The sequence below is a fragment of the Cydia amplana genome, chromosome 13 (genome assembly GCF_948474715.1).
Source record: "Cydia amplana chromosome 13, ilCydAmpl1.1, whole genome shotgun sequence".
Lineage (NCBI taxonomy): Eukaryota > Metazoa > Arthropoda > Insecta > Lepidoptera > Tortricidae > Cydia > Cydia amplana.
This window is the reverse complement of record NC_086081.1, coordinates 8,407,433-8,424,697: the sequence shown is the minus strand read 5'-3', so window position 1 is coordinate 8,424,697 and position 17,265 is coordinate 8,407,433. Positions and strand designations below refer to the sequence as shown.

The following is a 17,265-nucleotide window of genomic DNA, read 5'->3' as shown; positions in this document are numbered from 1 at the left end:
TACGACATAAATTTGCATATTTTAACTTTTTTACTCTAATTACGCTCTAAATAATTAAAGTTAAGGAATATGAATATTATAATAGCAATCTTACACACAATAAATAGTAGTCCGCTAATGTTAAGATTACTTATGATTTAAATTTTATAAATTATAAACGATTAAACTATAAAATACCTCCATCATCTCCAGCCATAATGAAAAATTCCAAATACAAAATCCAATTCATAAAGTCACATTCACACTTAACGGTCTCAATCCCGCGAGACTGGACGCAGCGGAATTTGTATTTCGAAAATGGAATCCGAAACGGGTGCGACGTGCGCGCTTTGGGCGGCGCGGAGGCGAACTAGCGGGGATATCCTACTCCTACAGGACGTGCTGCTTTACTTTACGATCGATATTTACATAGTGCTTTTAATATGCAGTTGTATGTTTATTTTTAAACGTTGTCTTAGTGGCCAGTGTGAAACAAGAAAGCTGTTTAATGGTTTTTCTACTCCAGCACTTAAATGTGTCAATTAAATGACTGACAGTGATATCTAAAGCAATGTCATTTGAATGCTTTGTCTATAGGCTCATAAGATGACTGCTAGCAGTCATCTTATGAGTATAATACAACTGCTTTATTTTTTTTAAAGATACAAGTTCCAATCATCTTGATTGAAAGAGGTATGTTTTCATTTACAATAATAACTCTTTTTTTTTTTAAATAATAACTCAATTTTTTTTAAATAATAACTCTTTTTTTTTAATAATAACTCTTTTTTTTAATAATAACTCTTTTTTTTTTTTTGCTGCAGCTGTCATAGAAAAAGTAATGTATGCAACAGCTCATAATTGGTTCTTAAAATTCTCGGGTCTTTTTTTACAAAACTCGACTACGTCTCGTTTTGTAACTTCGACCCTTGAATTTTAAGAACCCTTATTATATCACTGTTGCATAAACTACTATATTGTGACAGGTTTGACTAACGTGCCGGTTACTTTCTGTTTTGATGACAAGTTTGTCTAAGGTCGGTTGTCTATTTTTTTAAAGTCTACAGTATAAAATAAATATTGACTAGTAAAAACCCCGTTATTGAATGTTTTTAAATTCAATATTTATTTATTTGAAAATAATGGCATAGTAAGAATTTAGATAAAATAAGTTTAACATTTGCGAGATAGGTACTTTATAACGGCGATCAGACCAATGATAAGACCATGGTTGTTAGTAAAATTTAGGCACTGTAATAATAATAATAATAACGACCCCACGGACCCGAGTGCTCCCGAGAGTCGGTCAGGGTCTCCGTTTCCGGCGTGTCTTCGTAGGTCGGAGTGGACCCCAAGGGGACCCGCAGGACTCTCAGCTCTGGCTTGCCTTAATTGGCCGTCCAGAGAGGAGTCGTTAGAGCTCTATGCTCCAGGGGTGGAAGTGAAAGATGCATAAGACGCGAGTTGGCACAGTGGCTGTTAACAGCCACTGGGTAGAAAGCGGCGCACACCTCTCGACACCCCTGAGCCGCTCACACCGATGTTGCTCCTGGTCGTCTTCGCGACGGCAGTTTCAGGGGCCCATCTAGTGCGCGGCAAGTCACCACCTGCCTCGATAACTTGTGAACACATTGTTATGGCAGGTGTCCGTACGTCTTTGTAATAACCCAGTCTCATAGTCCACCCAAACTTCAATCCATAGACCAGTATACTGTTCTCTTTTTCTACAATAATCCCAATGCCTGCTGAGACCGGTTCATGGGTGTCTATTGTTGCACCTGGGAACGGGTTCCAGCAGGCGTTCTACATGACATAAAAGCTCTCCAAGGGGCCTCTACGTGTTGGATCTCTGTCCCCACGCAAGCCTATCAAAAAACCGGGATTATAGGCCCGTGATATCCAAGGAGATACAAATAATAATAATAAAATGCTTTATTGCACACTACAAAAGAAATGGTACAAAAGTATGAACAGGTACAAAAATGTAGGTAATAACAGGCACAGGCACAGGCAGGCAGGTACTGTATTTACTATCTAAAGATCATATTCATAAATGACCGATGAATCAACGAGCGACTAATCTCTCGACAGGACGGATCTGTCTATTTTTAACGGAAACTTATAAATAGATCGGATGACTGAATCAAGTGAGTCGAGGAAGCACTCCGGTCTTAACTCGACGAACTGACTTGCATACAAATAGAGTACTGTGATATGCGAGCAGGGATGTCACTTATTAGTCAGGGACCTTTATTTTATTTAAAATTTTAATGTTGTATAAGGTTATATTCTGGCAAACTGTCTCTCGGTAGGAAAGTGCAACAGTAGCTATAACAGTCTTATCAAATATGATATAACAAGCATTGCTCTTGTGAACTATTAGGGTAGGTCAAGTTAGGTTAAGTTAAAGGTTTTCTTTCAAAGTAGTGAGTGTCAACAATGATGACATACGACGTAGAAACTCCACTCACAAAGTTACTTAATCGGCAATAGAGCAAGCTATGCTCAAATAATTAGAAGTTATAAGGCTTAGGTAAGCGGCAGTGGACGGGGCGCATTGTTCGTATTATATATAAACAAGAGCTGTAAGAACAGAAATTGACGTCCAACTAATTGTACCTAAGATCCAGATTTCTCAAGGTTCTTGAGGGTGGCAGGCCCTTTAAGATCGCACAGGCAACCACTGGATGAAGGCAAAACGATACGATAGTCGACGTGGAAATCCTTGGGTGAGGTTAGACTTGAGGAGGTAGTGGCGTGGCGTCTTATGGCTGATATGACGATGATAAGGGTCATGACGATTATAATTAAACTAAAAACAAGCACGTATTTAGTACGAAAGCGCAAGTTACGTTACGTTTAATTTGTAAGCAAAAATAACGTTATATTAATTCAGAATGTATGTACGCCGAGCTCATAGCAGTGTGCTCACGGCTTTATTACGCAGGATAATGGAGTGCATGAGAAGATGAGCGCATTTACATTTCATTGCACTGTAATGAACTATGTGACTGAAATAAAAGCCTGCTATGTACTACTATGTTTGTCCATTAGCATACAGGCATAGACAACAAGACTTGCAAGATGAGATATTAACAAAAATCGCGAAGTCTTATTCAAAACATAAGTTTATAGTGTCATTAGTAATCACTGATATTTTGTATGCTCAACGGGTTTGGGTCCTGTTCTGATAGTGACGGCGCACTAAAATACACTTCAGGGTCAGATGAATGCAGTCTGAGAAATAATCAGCGAGTCGTCTTTGCCAGGTGAAAGTGAAACTTGTCAAGTTGTTTAAATTTGAACCAAACTACCGACGCTACATGAAAAATATATTGTATTCTAGATGTCTACTCTAATTATTAGCATTTGGTAGCACATGCCACATTTTCAGCGTTTTAGTGACACATTGAGATAATGATAGATTATATAGGATACTGAGTTTAGTTTAATCAAAGTTGTTGCGACTTTTTCTTCCGTTCCGCTAGTTTAATTTTGATTGTCCCATTAGACTACTTTATAAGTACATTTATGTCGATATTTATGAATATTACAAACAAGTTGTTTTCACAACTCCTGACTAATGAAACTAACCATAAATAGATTTCATATGAGCGAGCAAAGTGATTAGTCATATGAAGATACATTTAACTGGTAGCATTCGGTAATTAATGAACCGCTAACCGTATGACTAACAAACATTATGACAAAGGGATAACCACGACAGCAAAATCTTTAGGAAAATTCATTATTAATTACAAACATAACTAGCAAACAAAAGAAATAAGACTTCGAGTCATATAATATACCCATGCATCATAGAATGAATGGAAATAATGCTCATTTATCATTAATATTCAAGAAGTGACATAATCTTGTTTTGTTGTTTGTTTGTATGTGTGACTATAACCCAATCACACATTAGTTACAGTCCGAGAGACCAATGAGACTATTATACCTACCTAATCATGAAAACCTAACCAAACCAAACTACAAATCTCATACTACATACATTTGTATATTGTATGGTCCTTGTTATCAGATTAAGACTTATGAAGAACAAATTTTACTTTACTTTAAAATAAAAAGCACGTTGACGTAGCATCTGACCATAAATCTGGAGCAAAAATGAAAAGTGTTTTATTGTCTATGGCGCCGGTGTCTATTTATTGCGACGCGTCAGTATAAATCCGTTTCCACAAAGTTCACCAACCAGTCGTTAGAGGCGCCACCATTGTGATATAGATTTTATTGGTAAACATCATCACTTCAAGTTTTATTCTATAGTCTATAGTAGCAGACTAAATATCGCCAGAATGAAATACGTTAAGATATAATACATAAGAGTGAAATTGCAATGCACGAGATGTTTTTCACAAATATTGTACCTATAGTTGCCAGCTTCATATTGCGGAAGCGTTGAACTTTAAGCGGATGTAAATAAGGATTAAAATGCGATGAAGGAGGTGGTTGGTGTACGATTTTGTGTTGTAGACAGAATCGTGACGCATCTTGGACGAGGTCCAGGGCGCCAGGGCGTGTATTCTGATTGATCTCACAAGTTGGGCGTGTCAAGTTCTAGGAAAAACCAATGTAACGTGACCTCGAGATCCTTAAAAAAATATATGTTGTTAAGAGTCCTCTTATACACTGGTTTATTTTGTAAGCGAATGGAACAACAACCCTGGAGACATTGCCAAGGCTAAAGCCTTGAAATGTTGAGGTTCTATGCCAAAATTGGAGATTGGACAATTTCGTGCTTTTTTCAGGAAGTTGATTATTTGGATGAAAAATATAAACTCAGTATTAGACTATCATATTTAGGGTTACAGGCTGGCTTTTGCTTTATATTCATAACGAGTTTGAAAGAATAACATGAGAAAAAGATTCACGCTCGCGGCTCGCAGTCATTTGAAAAATTTAATAGAGTTACGTGTGGTTATAAGTTTGAGAAACCCTGAATTATACATATGCTCAGAGAGATAGATTTAGCATTAAGTAGATTAAATTCAAAGGAACCAATTCGAACGTACTTAGGTATCCAAGACAATAAAAAAAAACAGTGTGTCTGACCAAAAGACACTGACAGATCATATCTATAACAATCCTTCTTTCCTGCAATTTTTTTGGTTAATACACTTTTCCACTCAAGACATATTTTGTCGCGGTCTCTTTAGAATCTTATGCGGGTTTACTGTATATGTATATATGACTGTAGGTATATGAAAACACTGCCCTACATGCCCTATAAAAGGGTCTAATATAGGTACCTATGTGATTTGCGGCTCGCTGCGTCCACACGCGCGTGAACGTCCGGTCGAGTGCGCGTGCTTGCATAATCGAATAACTCTTTGTTTGTACCATCGTCGTCAAAGCTGACCATTCGTGAACTCTATCACAATGGGTTAAGGTCTAAAAATAGCCGAATAAGATTGGTGCTGTTAGTACGATTAGTACGCTCGTTGGTTTGAATGAATTGTCATTGAATGTTCTTTGTGTTGTACGGACGAGACACCAGATTGGCAGACAGACATCCAAACACACACCCTCCCACATATAAACTTTATTCTATCAAATCTGTAGTCTATAAATCTAGATCTAAAATATCTTTATTTTCAATTTCAATGACCGTGGCCGATTTTATTTCTTTTAATTAGAAAGGATCTTCTTAGGTACCTTTATAATCTGTAAAATATTATTTTCTTTAAAAGTTTATTTTTATTTTATTTGTTAGCCTGTTGTGTCCCACTACTGGGCAAAGGCCTCCCTCTCTTTCTTCCACGCGTCTCGTTCTAGGGCAATATTAGGCCAATCTTCCCGAAAGACGTCAAGATCGTGCCGCCATCTCCTTCGAGGTCTGCCGCTACGCCGCACTATGTTCGGTGTCCACTCAGTAGTTTCCTTGGCCCACAAGTCGTTTGGCATACGGCAGATGTGTCCGGCCCAGTCCCATTTAAGTTTAGCGGCTGTCAGGGCTACGTCGGCTACTTTAGTTTTGGAGCGCAAGATGGAATTTCTGATTCTGTCAGGAAAATTAATTTGATTCAGGTATGGTATGGTATTCTAATGTAATTTTTTATCTTAATAAACTGTTATTTAATAATTATGAAATAATAATTCAGGTATGAACTTTTTAACCCCATTAATAATTTTACGGGTTTACGTGTATGGAAAGTGGAAATTTGGTCTCAGTATTCTCAAATGGATACCTAGGCTTTCCAAAACATATAGAACGTAATGGTTGAAAGCTCGAGTTGAAAGCCAAACTGCAAAATTACGAGTAAGTAGGTACTTAAATAGGTAATGTGGTAGGTAGGTAGATTGGTGGTAGCTTAGGTACTTAAATACTCGCAATTTTGCTCAAATACCAAGCACGTCCCACGAAATTCCATTTTTAATTTTGACATCAATATCAATATCAAATAAGAGTATGAAACGTCGTTGTCCATCAAATCAATACCCTCAATTATATTTCTCCGAGAGGCCAGTCTAAATAGATTCCCTAACCGTCGGTATTACATTCAATGCACCCAGCGTCTTCAGAATAACAATTCTGGAACATTTCCAACGTGAAATTGATACTTTATCGAGTATTTTCTTTATTGCTAAGAGCGCTGGTGGCTTTTTAAGAGAAACGAGGCTCTTTGTTTAAACGGCTGTAGGGTGTCGTGTGCACGTTCGACGCTTGACATTATTGTTTTATATGTTCACGATAAAAATAAGTTCAGTCACCATCAATAGATAGAACAACAAACAACGCACCAAGAGTATCTTACAACTTCACAGTTAGAGATATCTCGTCTCTACAGTTCTTGAAAAGCACTTCTTCTCATGGTTCAAAAAGTTTGATCGTGGCTTGAACACATACATTGTATACTATACCTACATGTACATGTACGCTCATAATTTGGCACGGCTGTGTTTAAAGTCCAGTCCTCACACAGAAAATCGATTAGTTAGGTGATTGATCTGTCAGCTCTCATGACTGCCGACCACCGGTAAGATATGGCATTGGAAGAATATAGATACATGGGATATTGCATATAGGTAAGAGCTAGACATATTTGTGGACAGTATGGTAGATATGCGTATTTTTGGATTATGTGGCTCGGTTAAGAGACTTTAAGCTAAAGTACAGTCACCACACGGGATTGTTACGCCACTTAGGGTCCTAGCTAAATTGTTCATACTTACCGTATGGAATTTCCAATTTAGCTAAAACCCTAAATGGCGTAACAATCACGGAACGTGACTGTACATTCGTAGTAGTCTAGGTCAGGGTTGCCATACTGGAAACTTACCAATTTAGAAACACCAAATTAGTAGGCCAAATGCATTAGGGGTACAATATCGATTTATGAGTCAAGTAACATTTGCGTTAGGGGACTGTTGCACCCCTGCCTTGATGGTCCACTGACTCACAGGGGTAAACTTGAAATCCAGTGAATTTTGAACCTTATGTCCTTGTAATATGGTGTTGACATAAGTGTGAATATATGGCCGTCAAATATTTGGCCATTACCGATATTAAAGACGCCGCAATTTCATTACGGAAAACAAGTAAAAGTAAAGCGTTGGTCATCGCATCAGAGATACACTGGATATACATGACAAAATTAAATGTGTAGGTATGGATATGGAGTATAATTAAATATTTACCAAATATCATAAAAACTGTTTTATAACTATATGTACCTAATGTTTGAGAGAAAGATAACACCATGATAAACGTTTTATATAAAATGCTTACCACATAAAACGAGGTAAAATTTAAGTATTAAAATACTACAACAAATACTACAATAATGGAACGGAACTATATTTTGAACTACAGATATCCGAAAAATATAAGGTAAGTACGTACCCTTCCTTCTTTTTACTTCATATTTATAACCTTAAACTTTAGTTTGTTTATCGAATAAACAATAAACCAAACAATAATCATTTGCCCTTTAAAAACTTTTTGATTAGGCACTTTACAATAAATACGTATATTAACGTATATACCCATGCATTCTCCAAGAATTAAAAGCAGCCCACAGCCACCCTCACATTACAGCCATCTTTCATCCCAACAAAACAAACTAAAACCTTTCCATACAATTTGTTCTCGCAACCTTTGATCCGTTGAAAGGTTCAGATAGCAATCTATTCAGATTCTGTTATTGCTAACCCTCACAGGTATAGTTATAAAACATTTGTAATGCCAGGCGAAAGTAAACTTTATATGAATGGCGTAGCTTTGATATGTGCGAGATACCGCATATTGCATTAAAAGAACCAGTATAATGTATGAGCTCGATAGACGTAAGAACTATGCACTATGGGAGATCCACTTACATAAGTGCATACAGTAAGAGTGGATGTATAGGACCTTTGCAAGTCGGGCAGTGGGGCACGGGTGAAGGGTTATCAAAGGTTTGTTTTTTTATTTATTCCTGCTTTTACTGACATTGAATATATTAGAATACGACCAACAGCCAGCGACTCTGACAAAACTCGTTAATAAACATTCCTAAAGAAACTATTCCACAACCCTTTTCTCTAAGTGCATGGTTTTCAAATGCAGGTATCATTCAATCACGGCACAAATTATTGTTTGAACCCTGTCATCGAATTTCTTTCGAACAAATATCTCAAACATCCATCAGTCTATTGGATCCAGGTAAGCTGTCTTGGCAACGCCTAGCCTCTCTGTAACAATGCTTTTAACGCAATATTACATTCAAGTGCTAGAGCACTGCAATTGAAACTAGAAGCATATAACATATAAGTATATATAGTTTCATGTAATCTATGTTTATCAAAATAAATGAAATGAAATAAGGTGCCAGAGATGAGCACATGAGCAGTCTAACCAGCTGCTGCCCTAATGTATCTACTTACAAAAATTTAGTGGCGTGCTCTTGTGTTGGAGGCCAAGACTCATTTTGGGTCATCGCGCCAGCCAAGTAAATAAGTAAGTACCAAAATTTAGAGCATTAGTGGCACCATTGCCCTCAAAGTTGAGAAGAGTAGAAGTTTAGTCTGATACAATTTTGATATACCTATAGGCTAAACTTCGGGAGCAGTAAAGCGGTGTTAGTCGACATTTGACCGATTTAAACCTTCATTAAGATTTTTTTCCAATTTGTAATGAGACGATAACGTAACTTACCTACGTAACTCAATTTCTAACAACTATCCCGATAGTAATGCTGTTACGAACGTCACTCATTATATCAAGGAAATTGAGTGGTGAAATCTTCAGCCATCTTTGGTGACGTCACAACCATAACGCGACTGTTCACCCGGCGCCGGCTAGCCGCCTTCGGTTTGCTTTAAACTAATTTGTCGAAAGAATTGTGGAACTAATCGACTACATGAGTTTTCTGATTCTGGTTTCTGGTAATAGGGCGTTCGAATGTTGTGGCAAGAGATTTACACGTGTCATTAACTTTTGATGACTGGTGCTTAGTTCTATTATTGACAATAATACATAATTCCATTTCGTCGTTGGTTGCACTCTTGGTTATCTTCTTGTCAAGTGTTGGTTTACTTCAGACGAGAAAAATAAATAGATAAGCCTTTAATAATTTAATTTCAAGGTGATATCAGAGGTAAGCTATATAACTGCAAATAATAATCATAACGCATTTTGTCTAATTTCAATCACGACATAGGTTTTCCTAGTTATTCAGCCTCCATTAAAAGATTAAGGACACAGAGACCATTTTTTGCACATTGTACTCGTAACTTTTATAACATTTTACTATATCAACCCAGAATATTTACCTGTATACAAACAACACACCTATAGTTTGTCAAAGGACTCTCTCATTTCAAACATAGACGAAGATAATCATACTATCTTTATCTTACACAAGTACTAGCACCCAAAAGAAAAGGATGAGTATAGTTTTCCAGGTTCTTATTTACTGACAAATTGGTTTGACTACAAATATAATAACATTTCATGTCTCTATTAATTAAACATGTCTTTCCATTATGCCTAGTTAACATGAGCAAATAGGGTGTCTGTCCATTAAAGTCACAACTGTTCAAATATCGCGTGTAATGTGAAAGGGCGGATTGGCGGCCATGATGAGTAATACCTTCTAAATGGCGGTATATATCATTGGCGCTGAAATATGGCGCCATTCTTACACGTCATGCTTAACGAAAAATCGGGTAAGTAAGGGTTGTTTATTAAGAGTTATTCGGGTAGAATTTAATGGCGGTGGGCGGGGCGCATCGCACGTAAAACGGACGGACGGTAGAATGGTTCTCGAGTGAGGATTAAGACCACGTACTGGCATAGGTACAAGTGGAAAAGCCAGACCACCAGACCAGACCAGAACCAGAACCAGAACCAGAACCAGATGGACCGATTATCTCATAAGGGTCGCAGAAAACCAGCCTGGTCTTGAAAGTGGTCATTCAGCTGATATGATGACTCGTGTAGAAATGTCACAGAATGGACGATTCAATATTTTAGTATAGAAAAATATTTCACGTGATAAAGCGTTATCTACTAGCCGAATTTAAAGCAAAGCAGAGAAAAAGTTAAGGAGAAAAGAGATCTTGTTAAATGTTTACACTATATTTAGAGTGTACGTAGACAAGTGGACCTGTTTCCTTCTACATATATACATATTTTCTTTTAGGATGTACGTTTATGTTACATTATTTTACTTATTTTCTTTTCGGTAACATAAATTTGCATTGTAATATTCACTGTCCCAATAAATCTCATACATGCACGCAGATACTTTTCGTAAGCATATTTAATTCGTAAATATTCTAAAAAGTTTCCGCAGAACCTAATGTCGGCAGGAGCTTTAAGAACAGAAAGTCCAAGAAATGTCATTTGAATACCATTAGATAAAAGCATCAACGTGTATGGAATATAAGCTATATTCGCATAGCGACCAAAGTACCTGTATATATGTTTTAAAGTTTACGTTAAGTGTATTCGTCCTTCCTATGTAGCTTTTACATCCACCACATTAGTAAAAACATATACATAGTTATATAAACTATAAGTACATATACAGTATACATAACAGTGCTGCAAAAACATACCATACCAAACGGAAATGCGGTTGAATCCCTCCTACAAAACCCATAACATAACACATAATATCCTCATGCCGTTAGCATTATGCTCGGTAAGCACCGTTGTATTTCTATTAGTCATGCTAAAGTACCCTCGGCTAACGCGGTCCAAGGGATTAGGATAAACTGGCTGTCTTAAGCGGGTCCACACACTTCTGCTAAACAGTCAGTCGACTGACAGTCGAGTCTCTAGATACGGCTTATAAATTTTTCTTTTCGTATTTAGATGATAATACATACATATTTTGATATTTTTGATATAAATTCCATAATAGTAGCAATGGCACATCGTTTTGACAGTTCGAAAAAAGAAACTGATTTGACTAGTAGTATTCTGGATTATCTGTTTGATAGAGCAATTTTGGCATTTAAGTACCTAATGTCTTTAAAGAGTTTTAGTGTGTATCCTTAACACTACTCTAGGGACGGAGTAAGTACTAAGACCCGCTAAAGTGCATCTAAGTTTAACTACTAAGGAGTACTGTTAAACGTAAACATCCCGTGTAAAAAGTTGCCAAGATCCTAATTAAGAAGTTCAAGTTAGCTCAAGTCTTGGGAACGTGAAGTTAGATTTTCAAACACTTTAATAAGAAAATAGGTTGCATACGTGTAAGTGAGCATACTTATAGAAATATTTCACTGTGTAAGTTTTAGGAATATCTTTTGTGGTATACAACATACGAGTCAAGTTTTGTCCGTACCGCAGGTCATATGCATTGTATTGCATCTTGCAGATGCAGGTGTATCTTTAATATTTAGAAACACATTTTTACGAGTCTACACAGACGGACAGCACATATTGTCACATATTAGTATCTGTATAGTCTGCAAATTATACATTGTAAATAATTAATGTTACTACCCAATTATTTAATACACCGCACATCAGTAACCTCGTAGAATTTTCGAGGCAAGGCATCTAAATAGTAAAGTTTATTTTTACAGTACATAATGGTGCTACGTTACCGCCCTAGGGCGGGATTAAGGACAATACGTGCCTATGTCAAAAATTTAAAGGGCCATATGAACTGTAAAACTTTGTATAATACACGTGCGAAAAGGCAATTCGCAACTCCTGTCGATTTAAAACACTCCCTTCGGTCAATTTATCGCCACTCGTTGCGAATTTCCTACTTTTGACACTTGTATCGTAATGTCCTATTAAAGACTTACTCATAGTTTACCTGAGTAAGTATATCCGTGTGCAAAAGTCGGTATACCTACCCTGCTTCGGTGCAGTGTTGCATCGCAATAAACTGTCACAGCAGCGGCCATAAAGTAACGCTGCGAAATCGCTGTCGCTAGCCTTGCTGCTATATTTGAGTCGTTGAACACTTGAGCTTCGTTGTTGAGTTGAGAGTGGCTTGTTGTAGCAAGCAAGTTATTTACTTATTTAGCTACATAGTAGTAGTAGTAGTAATCACTTTATTGTACACAATACAGGTACATTGTGTTTATTAACATTTATTTAGTTGGGACTGGCAAGGAAACTGAGAAGCAGACTGTGAAGGAGACTAGAGTTGCAAGCGCCTTTAGGCTACGGAAACAACTTACTATCAGGTGGGCTCTAAGCTAATAGTTTAACCACTGAGGAATTGTAAATTTGATGGCTCGATATTATTACCTAATATGTTTATATTACAAGTCAATAAAAAGTGCAGGTTTGGTCTATTAAGCGCTTAATCTCTAAAGACAACAACGAAAAATCCTGTACTTACCTATCTACAATCTGGCGACTATCCAAAACTGGATTCGTGCGCGCGGTCCAACGCGATACGATTGAAAATTCTCGTATCTTCCAACAAATCAACATGAAAAATTAGAAGATCAACTTTTTTTTTCAACTTTGACCTATGCCACTTTTGTTAATAAGTACTGATGGGATTTAACGACGTGAACTTGTTTATAATTTTCGTTGTGAACTGTCATTAACAGGCCTCGGAGTTTTTTTAGCACGGTAAGACTAAGGAGAGCTATGGAGTCTTTGTTAACATTAAAATTAAATTCATACTCATACTCATCCTCATTAATTAAGTTCGTCCGAATCGTTTTATAAATACTTAGACTACTTATATGTAATTAATTCTGTTTACATATATTTAATTAAATGTTATATTATAAAAAAGTAATAATATGTATATGTGTATGTTAATATTATTATATTACCCATATTGCAGTGTCATCGCTCCAATATTTTATTTAAGTACTTAACGTACCTACATACTATAATTACTGTTAAGATAAGGAACTATACGTTGTCACTGGCCGCTTTAGATAATGCACTTAATGCACTGTCAAATGACTACCTCGTGAGGCTATATCTCTTAAAGATGAAGGCATGAAATCAACTGGATATTGTGAAGATTGCTGCCGTCACTATTGGTGTCTTGTAAATGATGCCCATGAATGCGACTTACGACGTTTATACTGCCCATTATGTGTGAACGAACTGTTTTGTAGACGTAAGGAAGAGTAACGCATTACTATTCTAAAATATTGTAGCTCTATATCAACCTTAATGAATAATAAACAGTTTTAATATCTATGGAATATCGTTTTAATATGTCGAATACGTATTACCAATGTTTATAATCATAGGTTGCATGTCTTAAGTACTTTTTTAAGTGATAGGCCACTTATGATTAAACCTCTTTACCTAAATATGTGTATGAGTAAATCAGATGTCACATTATGTCATGAATATATAGTTACGTATTTCGTTATTGTGATGATCGCTGATATTTATTAGGTCTAGAGCTGTACATAATTTACTTGTACTTAATTAATGAGGATGAGTATGAGTATGAACTTAATTTTAATGTTAACAAAGACTCCATAGCTCTCCTTAGTCTTACCGTGCTAAAAAAACTCCGAGGCCTGGTCATTAAGGATCATTTGCAAATACCGTATATATGAAGGTAAAATAAGGGACCTATTCTCTATTGTTTCCCAAATAGTTTTAAGCCATAATGTATTGTTTGCCCGCATCTTCGTTAGTCATAGGTAATTCATTTGGTTCAGAAACGCGTCACTTTTCAGGATTGCCATAAAACAAACCTAACCTAACCTAACCTATACATAGTATAACCTAACGAAAATCCTGAAATGTTAACGGTTTCAGTTTTATGACTAATGATAATAATTATGACAAACAATAGGTACATAATGACTTAAAAACTTTATTGGAAACAACGGGACTCCTGCTATATTGCTATTATTTTTTTATAAATAGAATATTGTTATACTTATTGTTTAAAATAACTTGATTTGTGTTTCATATTTCCTTGTAATAACATTCCCATTACATCGAAGTGACGGACGGACAGACGCCGAATATAGATAAGGTGAAGGAAGTGTTCACTTCCTGGCCCGAGACGTGACGTCCTCCAGATATTGCACTCTGATTCTTATTCTTACTAATTTTATGTTATTTTTAGGGTTCCGTAGCTCAAAATGAAAAAAAAAAAACGGAACCCTTATTTATAGGATCACTCTTGCGTCTGTCTGTCTGTCCGTCTGTCGCAGTCTATTTCTCCGAAACTACTGAACCAATTAAGTTGAAATTTGGTACACTGACAGGAAAACCTATTTTACTTTATATTTTGATGTTCAGTTCTATTCTTATTATTATTCTAAAAAAACGATCATCATACGACAAGTAGTACAAGCTGAAATGTATGTATATTTTACCTGTATGAAAATTGTATATTGAGATAGATAAGATAAGATAAAAGATAGTTTATTCAAGTAGGCATAATTACAATGCGCTTATGAACGTCAAATAAAGCTAGGTAGACCGGCTCCAACCCTACACCTCTGCCCCGAGAAGATTTAAATCCCCCCTCAATTGGAGGAGGGTATCCCAATATGGGACCGGCAACAAACTCGGCGGGGCACATCTTTTCAAAAATAATTACATCTTATAATAAATAAACTAAACTAAACTATTAGAAATGTGCAGTCAAGCGTGAGCCTGACTTAATTACCTACTTAGTTATTGATATTGTTAAAAATTGTGTAATGTACGGATTGTACGGAACCCTTGGAACGTGAGTCCGACTCGCACTTGACCGGTTTTTAATATATCTTTTTGTACAATAAAGAGTTACTACTGATATTGATTCTTTGGAATCCAGTGCTTGTAGTACCTACACATCCATGTAGGTATTAGGTAAATAACCTGGGGACCTACTATTCGACTCGTCACTGACAGTTTTTTACGCATATCACAAAATTTTATCACATCACGATTTGTCATTTTTATAAATCGAATATGATATCTGGATATAATTTTTTTTATTAAACCAAGAGTTTCAATATAAGTAAAACCACCTCTAAATAAATGATAACGCTTCTTTGAGTATTATCATTAATTGATTAAGTATATGATTAAACAAAATAGGCCTTTTTCAACAATTATTGCATAAAGTAATACCTATGCTTCTTTGAAACGGTATTTGATTTCTTCTAAAAGCATTTTTCACCAATCGGTCAAAGCCATATATCACAGAAATAGAGAATTGATTTCAAAAACGCCATTACAATTTCCATACATCGGTAAAGATGGGTAATTTCAAATATATTGCCACGGCAGCTGGGCCCAATGGTGGATCGGGAATCTATGGAAATGCCCAACTTGGGTAACTTTCGAAAGCTCATATGACCCTTATATTTCTTCTTGAAAGTTAAACTTAACGTTATTAATACTAAAGTCGCTTTTTGAGTGGATGTTGGCATTAGATATGTATGTGGGAAAGTTACCGGTTACTATGTAAATGCGCAATGCGTCATACTATGTGCAGACTTATGAATTATGGAGGTTCTCTAGGGTTGCCAACTTTCCACTTGCCAAATCTTTTTGCAATGATAAAGTTGGTGTATGGCCTTGAGATTTTTGGCGTGATTTAAGCAATAAAATCGCACTTGGGAGAAAATGTGCCAGGGCGCCCAGGGCTGTGTGGCAATTTTATGTTTTATATCATCGATTTTACTTTCCCAATGAAAAAGCAAATGCTTCTAAGGTTCTATTTGATACATTAGTCAGGTTTCTCTTGGATTACCAAAACAACCCCATTTGGATAGCCAAATAAATTTGGGGCCCAACAATAACCTAAAAATTCAAAAATATTCATAAGTTTTAAAGTCTAGTCGTTATAAAGAATGTGTGCAATATTGTATAAGTCATTAAAAAAAAAAGATTCGTGGTTAGGTACTTATGCCGCCGGAGAGTTGCCAAAATTGCGAAATTTCACTTGGGAATATTTCGGAACAGTGACATATTTTTGTATCAGATCAAAATAGGTAATCCATTTCTAAAATTAAAGTTTCCTCTGTTTCCTGTAAATTTTCCTGAAAATTTTGAGCACTCTTCCACCTTTTAGGAAACTTTTCTCGACTTGCAATCTGTACTGATGTGCTGTCTTCCTTTATGAAACCATGGTCTTTAAAAAAATATGAATAAAATATAAAATACTATACATAAAATAACCAGGCAATTGGGACAACCCTACCTCAATAGTGCAGAGGAATTATGACAATGTCGTTACAACTTCTTGCCTTACTTTATGGAGAAAATTATTCCTGTATTCTCTATGTTCGTTCAACGTCAAAAGGGGAATATTATTCCTATATTCTGTTTTGAACGTTTACACTGCAGTGTGTTATCGACGATTTGGAGCTATAAAACAATGTATGTATATAGAAAAAGAAACAGTTTAAGGGTTAAAATAAGAGGGAAAACCGTTTTAACAGACTTCAATTTCAAGATTTTCATATTTAGGTATTGTTTGTTTGTATTAAATGTTCATGTTTGGGTATTGTATTATTGTTTGTTTGTATGTCAACTTTGTTTAAACAAATTAAATTCAAGTTAAATTCACGGTGTATGTATGATGGCATTGATGGCGTTTGATCTTAATTTTCTAAGCTACTTTAACAAACAAAAATTACAAACTCTTTTCTGCTAACCTTGTTAATAAAACTTTCCATATAAACCATATACTAGGTACTTCGCGTTGCAATTTGCTGTAGTTTGAAACACTTTTAAATATTCTTTAGCTAAAGTAAACCTCATATTTTCCGCGGAAAACTTATCCGTCGTAGATTCTGGACGTGAGCAAAAATGGATTTTTTAAAGTCCTTCTATAGTTAATTTATGTAAAGTACGAGTTGCGAAGTTAGTATGCAGTT

The 17,265-nt window shown here is 36.0% G+C and overlaps 1 protein-coding gene across 1 annotated transcript in view; it reads right to left on the bottom strand.

Annotated features, from left to right (window-relative positions):
• Positions 1–17,265, bottom strand: part of LOC134653446 (uncharacterized protein CG43867) — a 447,433-nt gene that overhangs the window by 62,431 nt on the left and 367,737 nt on the right. The gene's annotated exons all lie outside the window — the stretch shown is intronic.